The sequence below is a fragment of the Sus scrofa genome, chromosome 3, assembly GCF_054392235.1.
Source record: "Sus scrofa isolate SSC_HxYL_T2T_F1_AM1 chromosome 3, Sscrofa_HxYL_maternal_Yorkshire_Landrace_v2.0, whole genome shotgun sequence".
Classification (NCBI taxonomy): domain Eukaryota; kingdom Metazoa; phylum Chordata; class Mammalia; order Artiodactyla; family Suidae; genus Sus; species Sus scrofa.
The window spans coordinates 87,585,897-87,599,944 of NC_139385.1; the positions used below are offsets into that span (position 1 = coordinate 87,585,897).

Consider the following 14,048-nt stretch of genomic DNA (forward strand, 5'->3'; position numbering starts at 1 on the left):
AAACACACATAGAGATAATAATGATTATCTGTTTAAAGGGTTTTTCTTTCTCATGATTTTCTTTTTTCCCATCTGTATTTTCTCTCATGAGCATGAGGTGAACTCTTAGGACATAAACGCAGGTAGCCACAACTAAAATGTCAGTTCTGAACATTTCTCCTGAACAGGGGGTTCATTTGTTTCCATCTGTCAGACTTGGATTATACAGAAATCTATGCACAACTGCTAGCCAACAAGCTTCACATAAATGAGTACATAAATGTATGCATTGTTATACACAGACATACACACAAACTTTAAAAAAATTATTTAATTGTTAGGATTATTATAAGTAATAATCACTCCCGTCTGATTAAAACGACTGTTTTCATCAGTGGTTCTCAAACTTCAAGGAGCATGAAAACCTTGTGAAAGGCTTGTGAAAACCCCAATGGCTGAGTTCACCCTCAAGTTCTGATTAAGCAAGTCTGGGGTAGGGCCTGGGACTCTGCATGAATCACGGGTTCCCAAGAGATGCTGGTGTTCTGGTGAGAGAACCACTTTGAGAATGACTGAACACGTCAAGGCTGCTCTGGCCTGCGTGATGCAAGTCAAAGGGTGATCGGCTGCCTCTGTGTTCAGGTGTGTTCAGTTCTACTCTCAGGAAGATGATAAAGAGCTGTTCTTCTCCCTCACTGGAGAGAAGAGAGGAAGTGGAATTAACCCATATCATAATGATTTAGGTTTACTCCAGAGGGGAAACGTGCTAACATAAGGCTTATTAAGCACTGAGACGGGCTCAGAGGGTTGGTAAGAGGAAATGTTTGTTACCTGTCTCCCTAGAGGTTTTTAAGAATGTACAGACTTGGAGTTCCCATCGTGGCGCAGTGGTTACCTAATCCGACTAGGAACCATGAGGTTGCGGGTTCGATCCCTGGCCTTGCTCAGTGGGTTAAGGATCCAGTGTTGCTGTGAGCTGTGGTGTGGGTTGCAGATGCAGCTTGGATCCCGCGTTGCTGTGGCTCTGGCGTAGGCTGGTGGCTACAGCTCTGTTTAGACCCCTAGCCTGGGAACATCCATATGCCACGGAAGCAGCCCAAGAAATGGCAATAAAACAAACAAACAAAAAAAAAAAAACAAACAAAAAGAATGTACAGACTTTGCTTGAATGGAGAAGAAGAAAAAAGATGACATAAGTGGCATGAGCTATTTTCCTGGGGACCCAAACCTATTCTACTACCTTTGGGTGAACACGGACGATTTTCTCTTCTTCTGCTCCCCAAAGGTAGCAATATGCAATTGTTCTGATTTTTTCCTCCCTTCAAGGAGAGTGTTTCAGACTCACATAAAGCTGAAATATTTCAATGTATACTCTTTCCTTGAGACCTAAGAACAGATAAACCAGGGCAAGATGCTTTTCTGATTTTCTATTCCCCATGCGAGGGAAGCACCAAATCAAGAGGTTCACATCCACCTCCTTGGAGGAAAAAGCCCAGCTGTCAACTCAGGAAAACTGACAAAAAGTTGCTTTCCACATAAGCCCAAAGCTTCCAGGGAAAACCTCTGGAGGAGAAAAAGAGATTCAGTTATGCAGCCCACTCAACAAATTTTCTTCAGGTTAAACCCTCCATTCTCGGTGCTTTGCCGTCTCAGAGTACAAAACCAGCCAGAAGCAGCAGCTGACATTTGCCTTCATCCACTGGACATCTGGACCTTTCCATGGTTCTCATAGTGGAACTTGGGAAACGGACTTACCACACTCCCAAGCTAGGAGAGCTTAGACTCTAGAAGGTGAGAACTGTGGATCCACAGCCCCTTCCACCATTTCCTGACCGTGTGACCTTGAGTAAGTCATTTAATCTTCCTGTTCCTCCTCCGTAAAATGGAATCAATTACACCTATCTCCCTGGGCTGCCTCAGAGATTAAATGAGTTGCAGTGTGGAAAGGATCTCAATCAACCCAATGCCTGCCTCACAGAAGAGGCTCAACAAATGTTACTCGTATCTCCCTTCCAAACCTAGCCCCTGAGGCAAAAATGGTCTGGAGAGAAGCCATTTGATGTCTCTTAAGTCAAATCCAACATGTGTCACCAAAACAATTTTGTATGTAGATTTTTGTCCATCCATATTTTCTCCCAGGTCAATGCAACTTTCTTCAATGAGTGCCTCTGAATTTCCGCTGACCGCGGAGAGGAAAAAGCCTCTCTTGTACTGGTCTATTAATAAATGAAATTGTTTGGGATGCAATTATGCAATGAACTTCCAATCAACATTTCCTTCGGAACCCATTACTTCCTTTAATATGCAGTGAGAAAAAAGGTGAAGTAGCTTTGGAGTCAACAATATTGGTATTCAGATTTCTCTGCTTTAACAAATAAAAACAATGGAGTTCCTGCTGTGGTGCAATGGGATTGGCATGGTCTCTGCAGTGCCAGGACACAGGTTCCATCAGTGGTTAAAGGATCTGGTGTTGCCACAGCTGTGGTGTAGGTGGCAACCGCGGCTTGGATCTGATCCTTGGCCCAGAAACTTCATGTGCCCCAGGGCAGCCAAAAAAGAAAAAGAAAAAAAAAAAAAAGCAAATACCAAGCGCTATTTTCAAATGAGGAAATATTCAGATTATAACTAAAAAAAAATAAAACAAATAGCTATAAAATGAAACATGATCATATATCTGAAAGCATCATGATGAGGATGAAATGGGATACTGAGTGCAACATACCTAGCAGAGTTCATAGCACAAAGTGAGCTGTAATTATTGTTATTATGATGGGTTTTGAGCCTGTGATGATGAAAGTCCTTTTCAGATCTAAAATTCGATGTTTAGAAGTAATTTAATCCTCAGGAAAACCTGTCTTATTCCTTCACTCTGTACATACAAGCTTCTTAGACAAAGAACACTTAGGACCTGTGTGACCACAGCAAAGTTTTCCTTATGCTCTAATGTCTTTATTTTTTTTATTAATTTGTAAAAATGAGCATTTATGGAAAAATCTCTAAATCTATTTTTTTTTTTTTTTTTTGGCTGCCCATAGCATATGGAGTTCCTAGGCCAGGGATCAGATCCAAGCTGCAGTTGCAACCTACACTGCAGCTGTGACAACACCTGATTCTTAACCTACTGTGCCCACCAGGGATGCAACCTGTGCCACAGCACTCTGGAGATGCCATGGATCCCATTGTGCCACAGCAGGAACTCCTATGTATATTTCTTTTTAATTGATTTGTATATTCTATACTTAGCTTCTGGCCCATACTGTGGAAAATTCGCATGGAATTATAGTCATTTGGAACTGAAAGGATCTTAGGGGTCATCTAGTTCATTTCCCTTATTGAAGATGAGGGAACTGAGATTGAAAAACCTTAGGTGACATTCCAAAGCCCCTAAACAAATAGCATCAAGTCAAGAACCCAAATTCTTCCTTCCTATCCCAGCAAATAAGGAGCTCAGGGAGGCTATCATAGGTTTGGGATATTTGCTGCATGGAGAGTATGTTTGTTTTTATTTTCATATCTCCAGGAGTTCTCTTATTTGCAAGGGACAGGAACCAAACTTTAAGAAACTTCAGCAGCACGAGATTCCACTGGCTCATATGATACAGGCCCCAGCTGCAGAGAAATTCTGGACACAAGAAACATGAGGATCTAGACCTATTGGTCTCTTGACTCTTGTGTGTGTGTATATGTGTGAATTGATTTCATTTTCTCAGATTGACCATCTCCATAAGCGGCAATAATGTAGGGAAAGGACCATATCCAAGGTATGACATAAAATAAAGTAAAATAAAATAAATCAGTAAAATAAAATATGTAGCAGCAACTCACACATAGTAGCATAACTAAAAAGAGGTTTTCTTTTCCTGACATAGCAAGAATTATAAGGTGAGCAGACCAAGGCTGGTGCAGCCAGCCACTTGAGATGTTCTCAATGATTCAATGTCCTCCCAAGTCCTACTCCATTGTTCTTAGCAGGCTTATGACTTCATTGTGTTTTGACCAGAAGGAAAAGGAGTAAGGGCAAAAGTCACTTGTCAGCTGAGTATGACCCCTTTCACCAGGACAATAATTTTTCAGAAATTTTCCCCACACAGTCGACTTTCATTTATATCCCATTGGCCAAGAACATCTGTGGTTCCAGGACAGTGTGAGGAGATGGGTATTTTCAACTGGGAATAATCTCATTCAAAAAAAAAGGATGGGACTTTGTTCATAAGGAAAAGGGGGAATAGATATTGGGTAGACAACTCGTTTGCCACAGGACCATCCTCTTATTTCCAGCTGAACAAATTCTAATTAGCCCTCATGGGCCCTACGCCCACACCTGTGGCCAGAACAAGGCGATCAGGATTCGGAGCCCTGACTAGAACCACAGGCAGTTTAGAAGATTCCAGCCTAAAGAAGAGCTGGATAAAAGGACAGTGATCACAGCAGGGGAAACAATAGATGAAGGTCCCAATTGCACAAATTATAACTATGACACAAACATTCACTCCATATTGAAAATGCTGTTTGTGGTGGTGAGTTTTGAAAAGCACCAAGAATTTCCTCTGATGGAAGCTCCAAACATACCCTAAAGCTGTAGGGAAACCCCTAACAAAAGCCCGATTCCAAATACTAAATGTATGAGCTCGCACACCCGTTTGTCAGATGCATCACTTTATAGCCTACGGGTGAGTAATAGGTCAAGGCTAGGTATCTGCTGCCTCACCCAGTGATATTATCTTCAATCATGTTAATTAAATTAATATGACCTGTGCTAATGAAAACCGCAAAAACCTATTTTGGTTTCCCCCGGCGCATACATTTTGATAATTTAGTCCTGTCATACTTGCGTGCCTCTCAGTACCAGACCTAAATGTTCATGATATCAGGGTAATTCTAAGCGTTTTCTACACAAAACCAACAAAGAAAATGACTCGTGAACTAAATTTCATTTCGGTTGAGCAGCAAACCAGATCAAGAATTAGAGACTCACGATGACTTCAGTGATGCTTCTGGTCTTATCCATCCGTCTCTCTTTCTTAACATATATTCTTCTTTGACATGTTTTCTAAATGATTAGCCACCTGAGAAAATATTTAAATGACCAAATCATAAGGTAAAAAAATTTATGGCCTAAATTACATTAAACAAATTCAATATGTTATGCATATGGAAATTAGAAGCTTCCAGATCACATTTTAGCCATTAAAATGTGCCTTAAAATATTTAGTTTCTGTTTGCTACAGTCTGATTTTTTTTTTCCTGCCTGTTCATCTGATGGCAGACTCTCAGAGTAACCAAGCGAAAACAAATGACTTAGTCCTTGGTTCAGAGAAATAATGGGTTACTAGCATAATTAATTTTATGTTTAATTACTGTAGAATGAAACAATTCAACAATATCCAATCAATCCTTAGAATGACAGAACAGAAGGTCAGCAGTTGCTAAGTCAATTGTTTTGAAAGAGAAATTTATGTCAGGTTCTCTTTTATGTGCTATGGAAGGAAATTGGATAAAAGTGGTCAAGCAAACATTAATTAATTGTATAAATGTAATCTGGTTGTCATGCTAAATCATACAGGCAGGGGATACAGTTCTCAGAATGGCGGGCATGCATCAACTGAGAATTTCAGTGACATGTTCAACCCCATCCCATTGCCAAGCCATCCACCATCAAAAGCCTTGGAGTCAAATATGAGCACCTCCCACATTAGTTTCCTCAAGTCTGTATTGACAATCCACGGACAGGAGTTGATGGTTCCAGTCCATTGCTTTCCACACCAACCCCAGCATGGGGAGCTAAAACGGACTAAACTCCCCACTCCCTCTGCTTCCTCACTTCCTCTGCCTCCCCACTCTTCTTGCTGTTCCATTAATAGCAAGAAACTAGTTCCCGAGGCCAGTCTCTGATCCTAGCACTGATCACATTTGGGAGCCCATGTAGACCATACAACTAGAGCATATGGAAGGCGGTCCACATTACCTTTTCACACTTAAGAAAAGTTAGTTTTCCAAGATTTCCTTCTGGTTCTTGGTTTCCCCAGCATTTAAATGCATTTAGATACTCTGCTTAGTTGACTCAGAAAACCCCAGCTTTCTCCGCTTTATAACTAGGGTACCTTTATCCATATGACTCAGGCCACCCCTTTTGCCTCTGATATAACTCTTTGGGGAAATGCCCCCAAACATCCTATTTTATTTCTTCTCAGTGCTTTCTTTCTGAAACCAGAGTATGAAAGAGAAGTTTCTCTGCAAGCATGAAGGTGAAAGATGACATCTGCCTCCCTTGAGAATGTTCTGTGAAAAAAAAAACTGAGGCATCATTTTTCCAGCCTGTCTACCAACTTCTTAAGGATGCTTAGAAAAATACGAGCATGAAGAGATAGCACTTTCTGTATTTAGGATGTTACTAAAAGTGAAGAAGGGTGTAGAGTCATTTAATTAATTGGACTGGACAAAATGTGGAGCACACTTGTTCATGGAGATTAAATCAGGAAGGTAGGAAAACTCCCCTTGGGGTAGTTGAACTGAAGAGGCATGAGGGAGGCAATGAGGCGCCTAGAAATGTTCTGCTTTTTGAGCTGGATGCTGGCTCTGCAGGTATATTCAAGTCGTGGAATTTCACTAGGCTTATAAGGCATGTATTTTTCTGTATATAGGTAGACGTCAAGAAAAGGTACTTGAAAATAAAAATGTTAAAGTGAAGCTTCTGGAGTTCCCATCATGGCTCAGCAGGTTAACAACCTAATGTAGTCTCTGTGAGGTTGTGGGTTTGGTTCCTGGCCTCAACCAGTGGGTTAAGTAAGGACCCAGCACTGCCGCAAGATTCGGAGTAGGTCGAAGATGTGACTCAGATCCAGAGTTGCCGTGGCTGTGGTGTAGGCTGACAGCTGCAGCTCCAATTCAACCCCTAGCCTGAAACTGCCATATGTCACAAGTGTGACCCTAAAAAGAAAGAAAAAAAAGTGAAACTCCTGCCATATAGACCTTCATGTCCAGGAGTCTGGGGCACAATGTTTCTCTAATAGGATCTTGCACTCATTATAGAAAATTATGTGTGTGTGTCTGGTTTTTCTTGAATCAGGTCAGGGTCTTTGCATACACTGAGTTGATATTCTAGAGCTGCAGCCCCAATCAACTGGGCTGACTGAGGCCAGGAGTAAATTTTGCCCATCAGTTCGTAACCATAGCAATGCAGCACTTTAAAGCTGTATCTTAAATACAGAGTTTTTACTTGAGAGGCCAGAGTAACCCCAAGCTACATGAAAAGTGTGCATAGTTATCAGGACCTGTGCACATATCTGGAAGGCTCCATGGACCAAAACAGGCGGGGAGCCGTCACGACAACACACACCCTCTAGAACAGTGCTAAGTCATCCTGGGGTCCAAAATCTCCCACAACAGCTGTTTTCCTCCCGCCACCAGAGATTTTCCAATAGGAGAATTCAACCAGTTTTCACATTCTTAACTACAAAGAAACCCTATGACTATAAAATTAGCGTCTTCAGAGTAATCTGTGAACTCTTTCTTCCAGTGTTAAGATTGCTTTCAGTAGCAAGATAGTAAGTATGGCCACAGAAACATTCCTGAGACTGAGTGGATACCAGGCTGATATCCACAGTGCCTGAACATAGCATTATTTCTTTTTCTTTCATATTTTAAAATTTTTATTGAAGTTTAGTTGATTTAAAATGTTCTATTTCCGCTGCACAGCAAAGTGATTCAGTTATACATATATACATATTCAGTCTTTTTCAGATTCTTTTCCCATATAGGTTATCACAGACTATAGACTTCTCTGTACAGTACAGTAGGTCCCCATTGACCATCCATTCTATGTACAAAAGTGTGCGTATGCCAATCCCAAACCCCCGATCAATCCCTCTCTGCACAAGTTTCCCCTTTAGTAATCCCAAGTTTGTTTTCAAAGTCTGTGAGTCTGTTTCTGTTTTGTAAATAAGTTTACTTGTATCATTTTCTAGATTTCACATATGTGTTATCATACAATATTTGCCTTTCTCTGTCTGATTTAATACACTTGGTATGATGATTTCTAGGTCCATCCATGTTGCTGCAAATGGCATTATTTCATTCTTTCTTATGGCTGAGTAGTATTCCATTGTATATATGCAACACATGTTCTGCTGATGGACATTTAGGGTGCTTCCATGTCTTGGCTATTATAAATAGCACTGCTATGAATTATGGGGGACATGTACCATTTCAAATTATGATTTTCTCTGGATATATGCCCAGAAGTAGGATTGTTGGGTCATATGGTAGTTCCATTTTTAGTTTTTTGAGGAATCACCATATATTTTTTCAAAGTGAAATAATTTTGAAAGCGTTATTTCTGATCATAGAACTGGCTGGTGCTCTGAATGGAAAGTTGATACACTAAATAAATTCAACCAAAACCAGAAATAGAAATGCAGGAGCTGACTGGGTTAAAACCATTAAATTATATTCCTCAAAAAAACACTTGAGAAATCAGCCACTGATATTTTTGAGTAAATCCAGTTTAATGTTTGTTGATTTATCTAAAGATATCACATCCTTTGTGTGATAAAATTTTGGGGACTACATGTCTAATTTCTCCACCATACAAACAAATACTCAGTTCTAGAACCCTCATGAAAAACTGTATCTCTTTGTTATGGATTACTTATGTGTGGGTATATATAATATAGCATAGTCTGATATTGTTCAGTATTATAGTTCTTGGAAAGTAATAAGCCATAACTATAAGAAGCACAATTATTTTATATAATATCACTAAGAAAGGAAAAAATACCCCTAATTTCAAAAATTTGATGACATCTCTTTCAAGATACAGCTCTATTTCAAATATCAAAAGGTAAAAAATATGTGTCTTGGATGTGATGTCTTTTTTCTACTCAAAAAAAAAAAAATGAAGGAAAAGGAGTTCCCATTGTGGCATAGCAGAAATGAATCCGACTAGTATCCATGAGGATGTGGGTTCCATCCCTGGCCTCGCTCAGTGGGTCGGAGATCTGGCACTGCTCTGAGCTGTGGTGTAGGTCGCAGAAGCGGTCAAGATCCCACATTACTCTGGCTGTGGCTGTAATGGAGGCCAGGAGCTGCAGGTCTGATTTGACCCCTATCCTGGGAACTTCCATATGTTGCAGGTGCAGCACTAAAAAAAAAAAAAAAAAAGAAGAAGAAGAAGTAAAAAATTCTTCCTAATTTTAAATTCAATAGCAATCATCAGTGTACAAAAGTTTTTTAAAGGGATTGTTTTTAAATATATTGCATTGATCATAAGTCTTTGTATGATTTAATATGAAAGAGGATAATATTGTTTTGCTACTTTGAAAACCGTTACTGTCTTCTACAAAATGAATATAAAAGACACTATTTCTATTTTCTGCAATAGTTTTTGCAGGCATAAAATAGAGTCCATAAGATCCGCAAAAATCATAACTCACAAAATGCAGCTCCTTAGTATTTCCTCTAAGTACAAATCTATAGTAATTATACAGCCACTTTACAAAACCTTAGATACATGTAATTATACATGAGAAGTGCATTTGTGACACTGAATTCAATCAAATCCCCTTACACTTGATCTTTGAATGTCCCTGGCGGTAATAAAACCATCATTTGCTGCCATGAATGTTCTTTGAAATTAATTTTTCTTTCTACTCTTAACTATAACACATTTCGCTTTCAAGACGATAAGTAGAAGTCTAAATTTGAAGAAAACTCAATTATCTGAAACTTATAATTCATTCTAAACGTATCACTGAAAAACTTTGCTTTAAACAAGAAACTTCATGATTCTTTTCCCTTTTTGTGTAGGGTTGGAATGAATCCTCTAGATTGGGGTTTTAATCCTACAACTATTTTGAAACCTTAGAATCAAACATGCAGTAGCTCTAGAGACTGAAATTTTGAAAATTGTGTATCAGTAATAATATTTCCCCACGACCCTCCATTTAAATAGAGTAAAATGGGAAATAGACTGAAATACTTGAGGGAAAAAAATGACCACTTAGATGGATTATACACTTTGCAAGTAGAACTACTTGGATACAAAACATTACTAACACTTCATCACTAGCCCTTGCAGATCACTATGGATCAAAGCTGCTGCGCTTTCATTTTTACTGATGAAATTCCATACAATTGCTTAATAACCAAACGCAAGCTGTATATTTTGATTAAAGTCTGCATTTTGAAAAGATGGTTTTAAGCTAGATTTGGGGGACAGTTGGGGAAACTGGAATATAAACTATATATTCAGTTATATTATTGAACAGCTCATTGTCTTAGATGTGTGATAATGATTTAGTTACGTGGGAGAATGCCCTAATCATTAGGGGGTATATGCTGAAGTACTTAAGAGTGAAGTGTTACGATGTCTGTAATTTACTCTAAAATAACACAGACACACACACATACACACATACAGAGCCGCACAAATGTGACACAATGTTAACAGCTGGTCAAATCCAGGTGAAAGGTGGACAGATATTCATGATGTATTGTTGTCTACTTGCCTATAGGTCTGAATTTTTTTCAAAATAAATAGTGGAGGAGAACTGGTATAAATTGATGGAAAGGCTTTTCATCTAAACAACATTGCGTACATGCATTTTTATTCTTCCTTCCATCCCAATAGTTGATTTTAGTACATGCTTCTCTGATGCGCCCATAAAATACTTCTGGAAGAATGGCAGGTCAACAGGTCTTGTTTTAAGTTTATTAACTGACAACCTACTTTCAATGACAAAAGAAAATGTACCTCAGCCTGTTTTAGAGCCATGATTGTCAGCTCACGTGGTCAATATGTCATGCAGGGTACACTTCATTAAGGAGTGAATTACTTCGCTTGTAATCGGAGCTAAATGAACGTCAATGTCAGGTTGCATAAATCATAGATTAAAATGTATCACTAAGTGCAATCAGATAGGCACCATCACCCTTTGCCCTCCAAAAACAACCCCAAATCGGGGCTTATTTTATATGAGTGACAGATAGAAAGTCTCTTTTGTACCACAAAGAAGCAATTTTCCTGCCACTGAAAGGACTGCCGAGATTAAGTGTAATATTTACGTGTTTCATTGCCACACTTTCATCTCCAGCAAGATGAAAAATTAAAACGTCACTGTGTCCAAGGGTTCATCAGCTAAAATACCAAACTCTCTAGGTTGATAGCATGTAATAATCAGAGAAACAGCCGAAAAACCCCTGCAAAATGTAAATCCCATAGGGGGTTCCCTGGTGGCTCAATAGGTTAAGGATCTGGCATTGTCACTGCAGTGACTTGGATTCAGTCCCTGGCCTGGGAACTTCTACATGCTGCAGCGGTGGCTAGAAAAGAGTAAATATTAGAAAGCATGTTATTTTGGCAAAATCTCTCCCACATTCTGTCAAAGATGCTCTCCAAAGATAAGGTACAGTTGACATGAAAATTCTCATTATAACGTGATTATCCTCAGTCGAGTCAGTATGATGCATCTCTGTCCAGGTTGTTCTAAACAGGGCAAATGGATTCAGTACCATATTTACCTAACTAGGCAACAAATGACCATGTTGACGGTTTTGAACATGGGAGAGGATTGGTAAAGTGGGCAGAGGGCTGACTCCCTCATGAGCTAAAAAATGGATTCCCACACCAGTACTGCCTCTTTTTATCTATATACATTTGAGCAGGTCAGTTAATGTTTCTCAACATCAGTTTTTTTCATCTATGAAATAGGTATGCTAATGCTAATGTTAGCAATAACACACAAGAAACACCTTGGAAGGACCTGACACCAAGTACACACAAAAAAAGGGGAATTACCAGTTGTATACTAGCAGTGCAATTTATCAGTAAGTTGTGTTTTTTGAAGATCAGGTGGCTCTTGATTAAGAAGATCTCTCTGGTCGTGAGTGAACAGTTTAGTGCATATATTAGTGAGTTTGAAATATTTAACAAGGCACCTTATGCACAACTGCAAGGGAGGGAGAAATCTGGCTTGTTACTGTGGCATCTCATCACAACTCAAAGAAGATTATGGTAATGGTCAAATACTTCTTCATTTCGTTTCACGGGTCTATCTCCAAGTGAGACCTCCCAACTTTTGGTGGAAGAGGAACAGCTACTTTGCATTTCTCAGGGGAAAGCTCCCCACGATGACTTCCAGATGAGGGGACCAATCTAGCAGAGAAGTTCCATGAAGTACAATGATCCCCACCTAGAACACTTACAGAGGGTCTTAGAACTTTTTGTTCTAAGGGGTAAGACTTTTGGTTCATCTCCTACTCATGGAATCTTATCTTATGTCCACAGCATTTTGCTGTGACATTACTTTTCTTGAATGAAAATAAGCAAAAGTAAAACAAGCTGAATCTTCTAGAATACCAGGACCCAATCTGTTTTGTTTTATGCTGAGTTACTCCCTAATATACAGTCTCTTTCATCTGTAGATAGGTGGAAATGATTTTTTTTTTAATTTTTCATTTTTACATAATTTTTCAGGATTATATTCCACTTAAAGTTATTACAAAATACTAGCTGTATTCCCCAGGTGGTACAATACATCCTTGTAGTCTATCTTATATCCAATACTTTGTACCTCCCACTCCCCCACCCCTATATTTCCCACACACACACCCCCCACTGGTAACCATTAGTTTCTTCTCTATATCTATGAATCAGCTTCTTGTTTTGTTATATTCACTAGTTTATTGTATTTTTAAGATTCCATATGTAAATGATATCATATAGTGTTCATCTTTCTCTGATTTATTTCACTTTGCACAATGCCCTCCAAGTCCATCCATGTTGCTGCAAATGGCAAATTTTGTTCTTTTTTATGGCTGAGTAGTATTCCATTGTATATATTTACCACACCTTCTTTATCCATTCACCTGTTGATGGAAATTTAGGTTGCTTCCATATCTTGGCAATTGTAATAATCCTGCTAGGAACATTGCGGTGCATGTATCTTTTGAATTAGTGTTTTCCTTTTTCTTGGATATATATCCAGGACTGGAATTGCTAGGTCATATGCTAGTACTATTTTTAGTTTTCTGAGAAACTTCTATACTTTTCCACAGTGGCTGCACAAAATTTACATTCCCACCAACTTTGTTCAAGGTGGAAATAATATGTTTGAAATATGATCTTTGCTTTCTTGGCAGAGGAATAGGATGGGGTAGAAAGAACCCAGCCCAGGCCTAGACACATGGCAGGGGCTCCATTTGCAAACAGAGAAGGAAACCTAGCCATATTCCTTCAGTTTTAAAGCCAAAGGAGAAAATAGTCATTATTATCCAACAAATGAAGAACCATGTAAAGAGCATCATTTAGAAAACACTCTGGCCACACGAGTTGACATTTTCAATGTTAACATAAACCATCTTTAAGTTGGCTGGAAGGTCAGAACAGCAGCTAATAACATCAGCAACTGAATTTAAACTAAAAAAATGCCCTTGCCCTGCAGAGGGAATTTTCAGCTTGCCCTCTCCTTAGGTCATAGCCTGAATGAGAATTTCTTTAGATTTTTCAAAAGTGAATGTAGGAGTAAATAAGATGTGAATATTGGCGGCTGAGACCTGCTAGATGTGTTTTTTAAATAGCTCTTTAGATGGGCAAGTGAGGCAGCTTGATTAAGAGATGCATACCTTCATCATCTGTCATCAGCATGTCTTTAAGCCCTGCGGGGTAGTTTGTGCCAGATCCGGAAAGAAGTATGCCCCAAGAGACTGAGGAAGGCACTACCTGGTAATCAAAAAAGAGAAATGAACATGGGATTGAAGAGACTTAAAGAGGCGGGCACAAAACTCATTTGTTTATCCCCTAATATAAATTTCCTCCCAGATCGCATTCATTTCTGCTATCTTTCTCCTCAGCTGGAAAAGAAATTGCATCATTTCTCTTTCTCTGCCTTTACATCTCCATTCTCATAGGTGCCCCCTGCATCTTCACGCATGCTGGATGTCAGCATTGCCCACGGTCCTGAGCCAGGCTGGGGGGTGGGGGGCCCTGGTTCACAGGGGCGTGTATAGATTTGCATGGGCCACAGGGCTCTTCTCACAGGATGTGAGCCACAGGACCTTGGGAATCCAGGAAA

General features: G+C 39.4%; 1 long non-coding RNA gene across 10 annotated transcripts in view; it reads right to left on the reverse strand.

Moving 5' to 3' along the window:
• LOC106509797 (uncharacterized) overlaps positions 1-14,048 on the reverse strand; it is a 114,191-nt gene that overhangs the window by 45,280 nt on the left and 54,863 nt on the right. For 5 of the 10 annotated variants that reach the window (XR_014839698.1, XR_014839701.1, XR_014839710.1 and 2 more), the window contains exons 2-3: positions 13,600-13,696; positions 4,955-5,045 (exon numbers count right to left, since the gene is read on the reverse strand). The exons of 1 other annotated variant lie outside the window; for it this stretch is intronic. This is a non-coding gene — a long non-coding RNA (uncharacterized LOC106509797). The remainder of the gene's footprint in view (positions 1-4,954; positions 5,046-13,599; positions 13,697-14,048) is intronic. 4 more of the 10 variants (XR_014839703.1, XR_014839699.1, XR_014839711.1 and 1 more) reach the window with 1 other exon arrangement.